This window comes from Lepisosteus oculatus, chromosome 10 (assembly GCF_040954835.1).
Source record: "Lepisosteus oculatus isolate fLepOcu1 chromosome 10, fLepOcu1.hap2, whole genome shotgun sequence".
Classification (NCBI taxonomy): Eukaryota; Metazoa; Chordata; class Actinopteri; order Semionotiformes; family Lepisosteidae; genus Lepisosteus; species Lepisosteus oculatus.
In genome coordinates this window covers 13,319,157-13,334,269 of record NC_090705.1, presented here as the reverse complement: position 1 = coordinate 13,334,269, position 15,113 = coordinate 13,319,157, and the positions used below count along the sequence as shown (strand labels likewise).

The 15,113-nt window shown below is 35.3% G+C and overlaps 2 long non-coding RNA genes across 3 annotated transcripts in view; one reads left to right on the top strand and one right to left on the bottom strand.

The window, feature by feature from the left end:
- Positions 1–6,470, top strand: part of LOC107078652 (uncharacterized) — a 28,746-nt gene extending 22,276 nt beyond the window's left edge. The window contains exon 3 of the long non-coding RNA XR_001479605.2: positions 6,421–6,470. This is a non-coding gene — a long non-coding RNA (uncharacterized lncRNA). The remainder of the gene's footprint in view (positions 1–6,420) is intronic.
- Positions 1–15,113, bottom strand: part of LOC107078651 (uncharacterized) — a 160,981-nt gene that overhangs the window by 35,541 nt on the left and 110,327 nt on the right. The gene's annotated exons all lie outside the window — the stretch shown is intronic.

Here is a 15,113-nt window from a genome sequence, read left to right as displayed (position 1 = left end):
TGTGACTTGTCAGATGTCTGTGAGTTTGTAGTGTTGTCAGTAAGAGCTGCTTCATTCCTGCAATCAATACTAATTCTGTTGTAGATGCTGTGGGAATCGTAGGATGAAAAAAAGACAGAAAAAAGTATGTGGAGCCCTCTTTCCTCATATGCCCATATGAGTGTTGTAGCACGGAGCTGAGATGATTAACAATTAGAATTAGAGATCTCAAACTGTGGGGATAGAAAAGAGGCAATTACAAATAAAGAAAAAAATGTAAAAAATCCTGCTGACTATGACAGTTTCCCCATGTGGCAGTGTACAACTGGCTGGGTGCTGCCAGGGTTTGGCAGGCTACAGTTGGTCTAGATTTTCATAGCTTTCAGTGCAGCAACAAAATTTGTAGGAACATAAAGGTATGTGTTAACCTGTATAGGCTATATGTAGGTTAAAGGGGTGTTTCTTTGGCCTTTCGTGATCAGCTACAGTGCCTTAATGATCCAAGAATTCAGAACACTTTTAACATGCACATATGTAGCTCAAGAAGGAATCTTGTGAGATTGTTATTCATGTTGTATTGCAAATTTTGACAAATCCTTGCATTTTTTTCCAGAACAATTTCTTTGGCTATTTCTTTGCATTGACTTGACCTTATACTTTGAAAAAGATAAAACAGTTCAATACAAAAACCATGAAACAACAACTTTCACGGTTAATACTCAATTTCTTTCATTAGATTATAAAAACTAAAGCGAGAACCATTGATAAATTTAGCTCTGTTTCCATAGAGACACCTTTCACACTTTTTTCTGTGAATGATTCCTATAGTACTAAAATGCTCTTCATTGAAAGTGCAGGTTGGCACTATCTTTCTGTTAGCTTCATCCATTAATGCTTCTTACCCACAACATAATGTTTTATTTTACACTATTATTACCTGGACTTTCAATGAAAATCATCCAATCACTACCTGATTGAAACTGAAATTACAAAATTTATTTTTTATGTTCTAAATATTGATTCATGACTGTTGATTCTGAAGGGGTAACATAAAAATAAAAGAATGAAAAGAAGAATTAAACATCTATATCAAAATGAAGCTCTGAACTCATCCTGGCATGTACTTAGTATAAATATAGCCCCAGGATAAAATCGGTCAGTGCCTCACTGGTTGTGTTCTCAATTTGTATCATTACAATACCTGTAACCATAAGTTACAGGTATTGTTTCATAAATTGATATTTGTTTTTGTTTTATTAATAACTAATACATTTAATGACATTGTTTTTTGTTCTTTAATATACAAAGTTATTAACTTTATTATTGTTCTTGTCATTGTTCCTAATTCGTTCCCTCAATCGTCTATGATAAGGGAATACTTAAATGTAGGTTTTTTATTTCTTTTTTTAGCTGTGTTATAGACTAACACAGTCTATAACAGAGTTAGGAACAATCTTTTTTGCCCTGCAGTCTCTGCAGTAATTTGGGGTGTGCATCTCTATCACAGAGAAGACCAATCCTAATTGCTCTATCCCTTACTCAAACACAAGTCCTGCTATAGAGCAAATGCCAGCATGTATAAGCACATGGGTGAACAGTTTATAAAAAACAAAAAGAGGACTAGGTTTTCTTCAAAAAGAAATCCAACAGAGAGGCCTGAAAGCCTGAACACAAAAGGAGTTATCCATTAACTCTCCCATGGTGCTTACAATGAGGCATTTGTGCACCTGCAATTTAATTGTCCACCTTAAGCTGAGTACAGCGAGTCAGCAGTAGTCATCTTTCCCAATAAAGAAGGAGGCAGGGCTTGCTGGCACACTGATGTCTGAGAGCTCTGAAAGGCAAGCTTGGGTCTCTTAGCTTCAAAGTGAATGGTTAATAAAAGTGACTGAGTGCTATCACGTATGGATAGCAGTCTAGACAGCTGAATTTTAAATTGTTCATTTGAATTTCAAATGCGTATTAAGGTTAAAGACAGGGTGTTCCCTTTCAAATTGCAGGAAAAAATAAAAAAGCTACAAATATGACCTAGAAAAGAATATATACTATCTACTTTCCATTTTAATAACAATACGGTAATTATAGGCAGTAGCAAGCATCCTGATTGATAATGTACTGTATCGAGGAAATGTAAAGCAAATGTGTTCTGTAAAGCACTTGTGCTCTCCTCACATACACAAACTGCCATACTTGTATTCCTGCATCACAGATAAACAAATTGTGAAATGAACACAAACAACCTAAAAAAAATGGGAACACCTGGGTAATTGAGAGATAACAAGTATATTGAAGGCACAGGTGCGGCTCATGTGTTAAAAACATTATCATATTATATCAATTAATATTCGAACATGCTTAGGGTTAAGTATAAAAAGTATAGAGCTGTTTGCGTAAAATTATAGCAAGTATGGTTACAAGAAGAGACTTCAGTGATTTGCACAAGAGTGAAAGAAGGGTTATTGGTGAAGCAAGTTTGGCAGAGCTTCACTGACCAAGATGCAACTATCTGATGTTTCCTGAGCAATGGTATCTAAGGCAATGACAGCATGGAGATAGCATTTTCCATTTCTATAAACCAGGAGTGAGTTGACTGGGCTTCTTGCAGAAGAATGATGCCGCATCCCTCCTGCTGAATTCAAGGTATACAGTATGTAGACTCCTTGTCATGGAGCAGACAAGATGTACTGGCTGCACATGGTGGCCCAAATCTCTATTAAGTGCCTTTTCAGTGGTGTATTCATTGTTTGCCTACTTCCTTTGTATATGTAATAAATAAAAATTCAAATAAAACATTACAGTTCAAATATTTAATTTATACATTTTAGCCTGCCACCATTAACTTGGTGTCCGGTGGACTTTTAAAATTCAGAAAAATATGACATTCACACCCTACAAATTTAGAAATCTTACAAGTAGTTCCCCTTCCTCTGCTTCACTTTGGGGTGATAAAGGGATTCACATGGCAGCAGTTATTTTTAATTAGAATGGCTTCACTTGTTCTAGAACCTGCAATCTTGGTACAAGCTACCTGGCTCCTTTTTTCCCTTTTCATATTTTCACTTTGCAATGCATGTGTAATCTGTTGGTCGTCAGGGAGAAAGCAAAGAAACGGGTTTCTTCTGTCCATGTTAGTTTGTTAAAAGACCTTAACAGACAGAGTCTGTTAAACCAGTGGTTCTCAAACTGTGGTACGCGTACCGGCAGTGGTACGTGGAGTGCCGCCAGGTGGTATGCCAAATGACCCTGGGACTGTGTCGTGTGCGCTGAAAAATAAGGATGGGTTTTTATATTTTGTATTTTAATACGTGTCGAATATGCAGCCTACGTACTACGATACAGTGCGCACTAATACTTCAGTGGACACAAGAGATACTCTGTGATTCTATACCACTCTATAGGAATGCGTGCTACAGATGCAAGTGACCAATTGTATTTAAAAAAAGCTACTGTATCTCCAGCAAATAGGGAGAAAGGAGAACGTGCGTGATTTTGGAACAATGCCAACGTTGTAAACACAGGAATGCATAGAAATACGTGCAAGAACGCAGGTAATCTTGTGACCACACGAAAGCGTGATAACAGAAAAATATTTAAGAACTGTTCTAATTTGAGAAAAATACACCGAGCGTCTCTGTGTTTCGCTCCCATGCGCATAAAATAAAAACTTTAAATAAATACGGAAATAAAAATGGAAACGCGGAAAAATGCAAGCTTGCGGATTGCTAAAGCAGGTAAGCTACACTATGTTTGAAGAACCTTATTTACTGTGGCAAAAGAGCTGACACGTATTATGTGTAGAGAAAAAGCTGCTAAACAGCTCGACCTGCTGCCCCCCTGAAAGACACAGTCATTCATAGAATTATTGAAATGAAGGATTATATCAAAAGTACACTGATAGAGCGCGTTAAGATGAGCAGATGTTTTTCACTGCAATTAGATGAGTCTGTAGTCGATTTGGCCAATTTGCTCGTTTACGTTAGATACCAGTTTGAGGGTATGTCCCATGAGGACTTTCTGTTCTGTAAACCGCTTTCAACAGGAACTACAGGAGAGCACATATTTCAGCTTCTGAATGAATTTATAGAAGAGAATGGCCTCGACTGGATAAAATGCGTCTGAGTTTGTACAGACGGTGCTAGAGCAATGACAAGCCGACATAACGGTGTAGTTGCACGAATTCGAGAGGTTGCTCCAGAAATTAATGTACGCATTACAACATCCACCGCGAGACCTTTGCCGTCAAGAAAATGCCTGACGATTTAATATCTGTTAGACTCTGTTGTGAATTGTATCAAGGCTCAAAAAATTAATTCACAGCTGCTTTGCTCAACTAAACAGGCTCACCCCTCTCACTGAAATGGTGCTTTTTTATTAGTTGTTGTTAATGTTTTTTTTCTGTAAAACACTTTTGAGAAGCCACCTTTAAAGGTTCTATATCAAATAAAGTTTATTATTATAATATTTATTATATGTATGTGTGAGTGTGTGTGCACGAGCGCCCATGTTGGTCATTGAGAATTTCTGGGATTCCTATGAGATGATGACTTGTAGGTGGTACTTGGATGCTTTGGTTGGATTAGGGGTGGTACTTGGTCCAAAAAGTTTGAGAACCACTGTGTTAAACTATTTGGAACAGGGACTTACATGCTACAGATGAAGAAATGTCCTAGGACAAAATATGGAATATTACAAATTCAGATTCCCAAAACTGAAACATCAGATTTTTTTTTTTACATTTTATTCACAGAGCATACCTGACCCCCCAAACATGCCATTACATTAAAGTAGAAGATCAGGTTTTATTCTGTTTACATTTAATGTTTGACATATTTTTCGAGACAGTTGTGCAATTTTGAAATGCTGTTGTTTTGTTTGTCCAATTAAACTATAAATACACTATAAAATGAAGATTGCACTGCATACTGTAAAAATTCACAGCAACACGAGACATAACTCACATTCTTGCGGACTTTCATCCTGCTTTACATCCTTTAATAGAAAATATTCTAATTAAGGACAGTTTTTATTTCCTATACAGCGTAATGAATATCATACTATCCACCTATCCATTTTCTAACCACTTTATCCAACAGAGGGTCACGGGGAAGCCTATCCTGGCAAGCAATGGGCACAAAGTAGAATAATATTCATACTACTATCTGTTACAATAATGTATGTGTATATATCTCTATTTTCATTTGTTGTACATTCATTCTTTTTGTTTTGTTAACCTCGACTGCACTACAGTGAATTGAAGTGGACATGCTGTTTTTCCTAGTTGTCACAGAAACAATACAGAATCAAGATGAAGTGCTCAACTGTGACACCTATGTTTACAAAATTGTTACAGTGATAACAAAAGTATAAAAACTGGTAACCCTAGATACACGTATGCATTCAAATGCTAAAAACCTACTTACTGTATATACACTTTTAGCACAGGAGGCTAGCAAAATGTTCAGGCAATCACAAGATTCATATGGAAGATATTTTCTTTCTTCATTGGATATCTTGGTGTTGGTAAAGTATTACATTCTTACAAACATTAAAGTATTTAAATCAACTGCAGCTGCAGTCAAATCCTGAACTGATCATGCATATTTTAAGGCAGAAGTGATTGTGAACTAATAACAAAATAGCACCAAAAACAATTATCAAGAGCTGTGATTTTTCTCTTAAAAACTATTTTAACGAGTTTACATTTAGATATTCACTATTGTGGAAAGCTTTCTGTAGCAAGCCTTCTTTGGTAATAAGTTCTTTAAACAATGTTCTCTTAACTGTGTTAAAAGATGCATAATTTGAAAATAATGATATGACTGCCAACCACTATTTCCTACCTTGAAAAATTAATCTTAAAAATATCAATTTGACTTTAATATTGTATGTATAAAGATATACTGCATACGATATAAAGAGAGATAATATGCAGAAATATCTGCAACTTGCTACTTAATTTTATGACTATCATATTTTTAACTGTAACATCTGATGTTTGCATTGTTGGCTGTTATTTTTTTTTGTGGGCTTCCCAAACCTAACTCAAATTTCAGCTAAAACACCAGACAAAATCACATACAGTACATATCTAAAAGGAACAACACGGCAGAGGCTGGAGCTTTAACACTCACCATCATCCAGCTCCAGGATCCCCCCACTACTTCATCCCACAGTGACTTTCAGACACCATTAAGCTAGGCTGCTACTGTGAGAGAGATAAAAGGCTCAGAGCTGGATGGAAATCCAATGAGCTACCAATCCTTTACACGTAGTGAGCTTGAGTCCTTTGTTAGAACCTGATTAAAAGTAATCTGAAAAGGGTAATAACCTCAACTTGAAAAGCCATTTTCTTAGCCCTCATTAGCATAACACATCCTCACAATTCCCATATTATTTCTTTGAAGGTCTTTTACTTTCCAAACGGCTTTTTTCATGTTTCAGGAGAAAACCACGCTACCCTCTACTATGCCACAAACATGAGTAAATGCCAGGTAAAGACTTTTCCCTCTTTTTGCTGTTTAATCTCTTATCAGAGGAACAACAGTTTATTTTCTGCTTTCTGAATCTGAACTTTTTTGCCTAATTTAACACTGCAAATCAAAAGGAATTCGGGTGCTCAAGTCATGTTATTCTGAGCATACGAAAGCCTACAAACAAAAGGTCATTTGACTCAACTTGCTCATTTTGGTAGTTCAGTAGTTAAGTGAATCTAAAATTTCATCAAGCCACTTCCTGAACGAACCCTAGAGTTTGGTCCTCAAGCATCTGGCTGGGATGCCTGTTGTGTAAAGAGATGTTTCCTATTTACAGTCTTAAATTATTTTTAGTTGTTTAGTTAGTTGAAATGATTCTGACCCCATGTCCCTGTTTCACTTCTGAGCATGAAATAGTTGCTAGACTGACTTTAGGATTTCATATTCTGTGCTTGAATTACATCTCTGTAATTCAATTATTAATACAAACCATTTTGCCATGGGTGGATGGGGTGAGTGGCACAAATTCTGTAATGAGCATAATGGAACTATGATTTCCAAAAAAACAGCAAATTCAAAAGTTTACATTGTCTGTTGCTAGTATTTAGTATGAAACCTGTTGATGGAAGGATACTGCATATTGGTAATATGTCAGTATTGGGAAATAAATTGAATATGTTGTATAGCTGTGTATTAAAAAATCAGATAGAGTTGTTTGTGCTGTATTTGCCTTCAAGGGATTGTTTTTAAAGTGTAAAAAGCAAAAAACAAAATACTACATCCTACAGCAAATTATTAAGAGATTTGTTTTTTCTAGCTAGGTATGAAATCTGTTTTTCTTGGACTTTAAACATTTAATTTTGTAATCAAAGATTTTGAAATGTATCTAAACCTATTTAAGAACCAAAAATAAAACTAAAAGCATGTGTCCTTTAATTGTCACCTAAGTGAAAATGTTAGAAAACTATCATTACATTACTGGAAGGGATTTGTAGATGCAGTATAGCGACTTAGAGCCTGGCACAAGAAAAGCCTGGCATCTAACACCATCTCAACTTTTCATTTAACACCCTAAAGCCAATTCTATTTTCCATGTATTTTTCAGATTTTGGCACCATTTGTCACATGCTTATGACAGCCAAGTCTGCCACCTTATTTAAAGTCTTGAACTGAATACGGAGAAAGCTGAACAAATATCTAAACATAAACCTTAGCATTACATACTGTATACATATATATATATAATCATAGCTGAATAACATTATTGGCAGGAGCAAAGATGCTATCAAAATTTTAAGAGAATGCCAAAAGTAACAAACTGTGAAATGCAAGACTTAGCACCCCTGTTAATGACCAATGTACAAAGACCATTATAAGTTTAGTTACCTAGAAATAGCAATATTAAAAAGAAAAGCAACAGAATTAAAGTGGACATTAAGCAAGGCCTAAAATCAAAGTCTTAAAGTACATGAGTTCTGACTACTAGCAATATAGCTTGTATAGCAGTGCGTCTCCACCCTCCTTCTGGGGACCCAGTCTCTCTTCATGCCCAGGCAAGTTCTTAAACACAAATTGAGTTCTTTTACCTAAAAAGTTGTATGGGGTTTGTAATTAATTGGGTTTGGTATTGTATCCTGAGCCAAATCCCAAATTCCAGAACTTCCCTCATTCAGGTGTGTTAGCTAAAATGTAAACAACAGCTCTTGAGCAGATGGAATGAACAAACACTCACCGTGATATTTTGTGGTGCACTTGTAATTTCCAGCTGTTTCTGTTTATCCCTAATCTGGTCATCTTCTGAGAGTATTTTAGTCAGAAATAAAGAGGCAAATTCTTAGTAAGCAAGTTGAGGAAAAGATGTTATGGGAAACTATATACTTTAAATGGAGTATTTCAGAAGCCAGCATCTGAGTGTGCAAAATTCAAACAAGGAGATCAACTTTATACATAATTTAGCATCAGTAGCTAAGGGCCCAGTTGGAATGAAAACCAGCAGACACAGGTGTCCCTCAGGACAAAGGATGAGGACCACTGCTAGATGGATCAAACCAGTCAGGACCCATAAGAATTCAGTCTTGTCAAGATTCATAAAGGGAGCATTTTGTTAAGATCTATATAGCATAAGTAAAGTTTAAGAAAACGTTGTGTGAGAAGAATTGTAACACAATTGATACACAATCATGATGGAAGAATGTTTAATGTACTCAATTAATAATTTCCTCAATTAGACCTCACTGGAGGTCATTTAAATTGTCAGTTATGGTCATTTAACCAAGAATCACAAAAACGTGACATGCTTTTCGTTGCACTACAAACAACATAACCTGAGGGGCGGTAGTGACACTACTCAGTAGATTCTAAATGAAAGTCCAAGAGCTAAGTAAATCTAATTTTATTTTAAAATAAGTTTAAATATTATATCCTTAAAAATGATTGTTTATTTCTCTATGTATAACATAAGGATCAAATATGTTGGTGTATTTAAGTGCCTTTCCACAGGGATGCTTTGTTTGATAATTTGCACAATGCCAACATTTACATTTCAGATTTTATTTATAGACTATCAAATAATTTAAACCCATAAAACGTATTTTTTCCTACAAAACAGGAAAACAGCCTTGAAGCAGTGAATGTGGCTGCATGTTATAAATGCCAAAAAAAGCAAAAACAAACATTTTGCTTATAAAAGGTGGGAATGCTGAAAGTGTTAATTAAATCAGCAGTAAGCTGTTAGTAGATGGCATATTAACAGCATGATAGTATACACCATTGTACCCTTCTTTCTCTCTTTATTTCAATGTGCCTGTCTCTTTCTTTCCAGAAGTCTGGCACAAGAAGAGAAATGCTGAAATATGAGGCCAGGCTCAGACTAACTCTACCATACAGGCTCCACACTTTATGGCATTGCTCTCCTTCTCCAGATGGCACCCAAAAATAATTTATTAATGAATGACAAAGTTCAGAGGGTTCATACCAGCTGTTCAGTTCTAGTTCCCTTGACCACCCACTTTTTCAGAGCTTATAGGTTTCACTCCAGTTTCAGACTCTTTGAACCCTGCACCAGCATGTGTTTAAAATGCTGTGAGGCAGAGTCAGTCAATATGGGGGTGTTCGGTAACAAAACATAAAGCAGACTCTTGTTCCCACAATGCAATATACTCTTACACTTTTGTTTAGCAGACTTCGGATAAGAGTAGATTAAACCTCCTAGAACAGCTCATTCAATGGAAGCATGTTAAAATGCATGTTCTCTTAGACATCAAAAAAAGTAAATGCGATATTCTTATGTCTTACACTAGATAAAACAAAATACAAACAACAAAGCCCACACCATTTAGTCTGTGTATTAAATCTGCTACTAATTCATATGGATTTAGAAATTCACATTCATATTTACAAAAAGGATTCAAATAATTCACAGCCTAGAAATGATGGTTCTGTTGAATAACTCTTGTTCCTATAACCTGACAGTGGTAGGTTATGATAGTTATAATTATTTTAATAGAATTATGCTACAGACAAAATAAGACTCTTTCTTACATTAAAAACTACTGCTTTGATTGCCAATTTCTTTTCTTCCCTTATACACTGGTATCCAGTTTTATTGATAGAAATGCAGATGTAGAACATAAAACAATAAAAAGTCACCCTTTCAGGATAAAATGAAGCAAACACAAAGGAGAAAATGAATATCATGCCTAGATTTTGTTACAAAGAAGGTAATAAAAACCACATGTCCTTCCTGAACGTATTAAAAATAGTACACACATCTTCCTTTGAAGGCACACATGGGTAACTGATGGGAACCTGCATTTTCTTCTACTTTGAGGGTACCAATTGGCCTTACACATACATTTTCCACTTCTCTATTAAAACATCTCTTAAAAGCCTAACAAAACCTTCTTATGGACAGACAAGTGGAGAAACACAAGACAGAAGAATAAAAAAGTGAGTTTGCATTGGTACAACTTTGCCAAACAAAGTTAGCACATGTATAATAAGTCTGAACATTTTTTGCCAAATAGTGCTGCACAGTGTATAATTGAATTAAAAATAATTTCATTAAACAGAACCATTGGCGAATAAAAGTCTTATGGAACATTTTTCATTATCCATATTACAAATTCAAGTTTCAAATAAAAATAAAATTGGATATTTCTAACCCCTTTATTCCTTAAATGTAATAGAGATCCACCAATTGCAAGCTCCAAACCATGGGAGGACTAGGTGTCCTCAGTTCCCTGTGCCAGTCTGTGATAATCTTTCCTCAGCTGTCGAAGCCAAACAGCAAATCTTGTTGTCTAAGCTTGAACTAATAACTTCAGTTTGGTTCTCTTGTCCTAGGCATACATTTGGTGAAAAAAAAGCTTCTGACAAAAACAGTACAGGGGTAAATGTATGAAGTACTTTATAAGCAGTGTTTCATATTTTTGTACCGTAGGAATCTGATGAATTCCTGAAAAAGTTTCTGGGAAAAGTGCTTATCAAATCATTTAGAGCATTACAGAGTAGAGTATTACAGATATCTCATTTCACACTAACCAATACAATCTTTCAAAACAACACAGGGACAGTTGTATAAAGGCTAAATCAGAAGGGAATAAGCAGATTTCAAATACCCTTAATATCTCTTTGAGTGAGGTTGATCATTAAGAAGTGGTCACTGCCTGGGCTGTTCCTCCAAACTGAGCAGGGTCAGAGTTCAGTGGCTGAGATGGGAGAAAATGTCTATTGGTCAACAATACCCTGGAACCTCCTCAACGTGAGCTTGTATCTACAAAGATGTGGCAAACATTATGGTTTCAGACAAAACATGGTTGGAACTTTTTTAGTCTATCTCAAAGCATTACATCTGACTAAAAACCCAACAAACAGTAATGCGTAGCTCACTGGCAAACATGTTAAGACTAATGGGAACATAAATGGAGCAAAGTAATGGCAAATTTTAGAGGAAAACCTGTTTCAGACTTAAAACTAGGACAAGAATTCACCTTTCAGTAGGACTATGATCCAAAGGACAAGGCCACAATAGTGCCTTAAGAATAAGAAAGTGAATGTCCTTGAGCAAATTAGGCAAAACCCTGACTTGAATCATATTGAAAATATGTTGAAAGTATTGAAAACTGTAGTCCATAAGTGATCCCCAAGCAACCCAAGAGAGCTTGAACAAATCTATCATGAATGAGCAAACACTGTACCAAGCCAGTCTGCAAAGATGGTAGAAACCCAATAAGACTTGCAGCTGTAATTGCTGACAAATACACTTCCACCAATTACTGACTTCACAGGTCTGAATACAAATTTTCTCTTCAGATTCTGATTAATTTTACTTATGTTAACTTAAAAAGCCTGCAGTCTCAGCATTCAAGTTTTAAATAAAATATTAAGTTAAAATTGTGTATCACTTTTTTTTATTTTCACAATTTTTTTTCTTTTATCCAGATTTAGAGGGGCATTAGGTACCACACCATTATCACTTTGATTATGCTTTGATTGTTATAATCTTCACCCAATAAGTAAAATAAAACAGTGAATATTCAATTTTATGCATTACATCTATAGTATGGTAGCAATTGCATGGTGGAAAGAACATAACTATTTCATACCATTTTGAATTCTATTAGTCTCCTTAAGTCTACAATACATGGTCTATTTCTGTGTTTCAGTCCCCTGACATGGTGCTTTTAACTCACTTCAAATGCCTAGGTGGTGATTGTGGTCATATGTTTCAAATTAAAGTAAATATACAAAGTTTAATCAGAGCTTATTCAGCTGGTGAAATGCTCCAATATGAAACAATGAACACCTGGAAAAAACACTTTAAAAGAGTTTTTGTATAAACAACTAAACACCCACTTGAAACTAGTTATTTCAGTACACCGTATGTCTTGTGTTACTAACGAAGACCAGATCTTGTGCTTCAGTCAACACCAATTCCTCAGCCCCACCCAGATATTCCTCCAACGGAAACTTAGGTAAGAAGTCAAACAGAATAAGATTTTTAATGAGAACAAAAACAGAAGCTGGAAAGTTAACCAGTTTAGTAGAAACAAAAGACAAAAATAAAATGAAATAGTAAAAATCTTAAAAACGTGGCTTAAAACAGCATTTATGACATATTTAAATTTGAATTTATTCAATTAGTATTTATACTGGATTGGTAAATCTTGCTTTAATGCTTAATAACTTTCTCTTACATGCATAAATGATCTTGTTAGAAAAAACACTATATCTATTTCATTCACACCCACAGGTTGCTGCTCATATGTTACTCAGTCAGATCTAAAGTTGCTATCATGAATGATTTGCTTTACTGATTAAATAAGGTGATCACTGCTGTTCACTACTAGAAGGCTTTTTCCAGTCATGCAGATTGAAGTAACCTATGTACAGTACCACTTTATATCACAGATATTTTTTCATACATGGTCCATAATTAAAGCCTAATCCCTTATATGAGTTTTAAATTCTTGGATCAATACTGAAATCTTTATTCATTCTCCCAGTGCACACTGAGTCACTGTAAAATGCCACATCTTCCTTTGACATCCACACTGTCACATTATTTACACTACATATGTTCATTTTCTATGTATATTCTGTGACGAAAAGCATGTATTTTTAATTAAAGGAGATTTATGCCTATGTTTGCTAACAACCTCAAAGGACTCTAAAGATCAATGTATTAAGAATATCTGAAATAATTTTCCAGTACTTACAGTTCCTGCTTTATGAGCCTTTTAAGACGTAATTTGTCTTTCTTAGAGAAAACGTCTTTTAAAATACTTCATCAGGAACAATACTTTGTGACATCCTGTGTGTGCACAAACGGTTCAGCTGTTTGCATGATTAAATAATACTCATATTTAACGGCAGGATTGTTGTCAATATCATAGGTCTCTTTAAAATAATAAATACTTGAAAAGCTGTCATAATTATATTGAAGTTCAAAGTTATCTCAGAGTATCTTGTGAAAAGATTATGTAAGTAATGCTGGCCAGCTATGAAAGTTAGTAAGATATTTAAAGTGACAATCTACACATCTCTAACAAGGAACGGCAAAATAAATATCAAGGCTTTCCAAATGCAGAAATCTGGATAGATAGAAAGAAAGAGAAAATGTGCTCCAGTAGAAAGCTGTTATGCAGCACCCTGCCAATAAATAGAGTCAGACAACAAACAGACTGGCATGATGTGGATAAAGACAGACAGACGCGTGGACTGTCTTTATACCTGCTAAGTGAGAGGCAGATGGTCATATCGGCATAACCATCAAGAGGATCTAAGCACTATCTCAGATAGAGACTTGGGAGACTTGTCTGTTAGAGCTCTGACAAACAGAAACAGGCTCAGCTATGAGTTCTGCACAGCATGTGCAATGGCTCAGAGACAGACGGACAGCAGCTTCTCTATGAAGGATTATGTATGCCTCACCTCAGAGACAAATATGTGTAGGTCATAGCACGAAGAGAAGCCTATGTACCAGCTGTGATGCATAGATGGATTATCCAGCACAAACTTTGAATGTTTTCAGACCAACTGAGACGACAGGTTTGATAACTATTTCACTTTGATATAAACATGTAGCTAATGTACAAATTGCAATTTTTTCCCAGTATTGTGAACAGAACGTTGGAATTAAGGAGCAGGGGATAAATCTTTCAATGAATCAAATAATAGTTTCATCACTTATTAAGGTAGAATCAAGATATTGTCAAATAATTAAGTCCTTTGATAATTAAAGCTGCATTATCACAAATTCACTTGGTCCCTAAAATTATTTCTCCATCAAATGGAATTAATAAAAAATTAATTAAATAAAATGTATACTAGGGAACCACTAAAAGCACGAACACCTGTGAACATGTAAGCAAGAAAAATAAATTCTACACGCAAGCTGTGAGGCCAAACATTTAGTAATTTTACTTTCAAACATAGTTTATCTGAACCTTTTCCTCCCAGAAAGGTTTTCCTACAAAACGGAGCTGAAGAAAAATATCTGAGTGTATTTATCAACCACAACATGATAATTTAATGGAAAACACAATCTTATTGTAGACATTATAAAATCAGTACTGCCCACATTTTAGTGGTGTGCCCTGGTACTGTTCTCATGAGTTCACTGCTTGGTCAGCATGAAGTCACCTCCAGAAAACAAGTGGACAGGCAAGTATGGAGGCAGCTTCTTGGCTTCACAGCAAATTGTCAACAGGGTGGGTGTGCTATTTACAGGGCAGGCTGTACTTAAGGACAGAAGGGTGTTGTCTGCATCATAAGGAAAGCAAAAACCAAGCACTGCTGAATATTATTTAATTTGAACATCTTTTTGCCTGGGTCTACTCTTCAATCCTGTATTTTTTTCATAAAGTTCACCAGACAAAAATCTAAACACCTATGGTATACCATATATAGACGTCATTTAAGAAAACAATGGATTTTTCTCAACATTACATTCTTTTGAAGTGAAGAGATGAACCAATTACCTTCCATTCCTTTCCAGAGCTTTAAACAGGTCATGTGAAGAAAAGCTGGTAAAATGAAAATATGTCAATCATAGGAAAAGCAATAAATATGATTTAAGGCTAGTGGAGACACAATATTAAAAGGAAACAATTATTCTGCTCAAGAAATATCATCTAGGTTTTGTTTTACTTCTAAGAA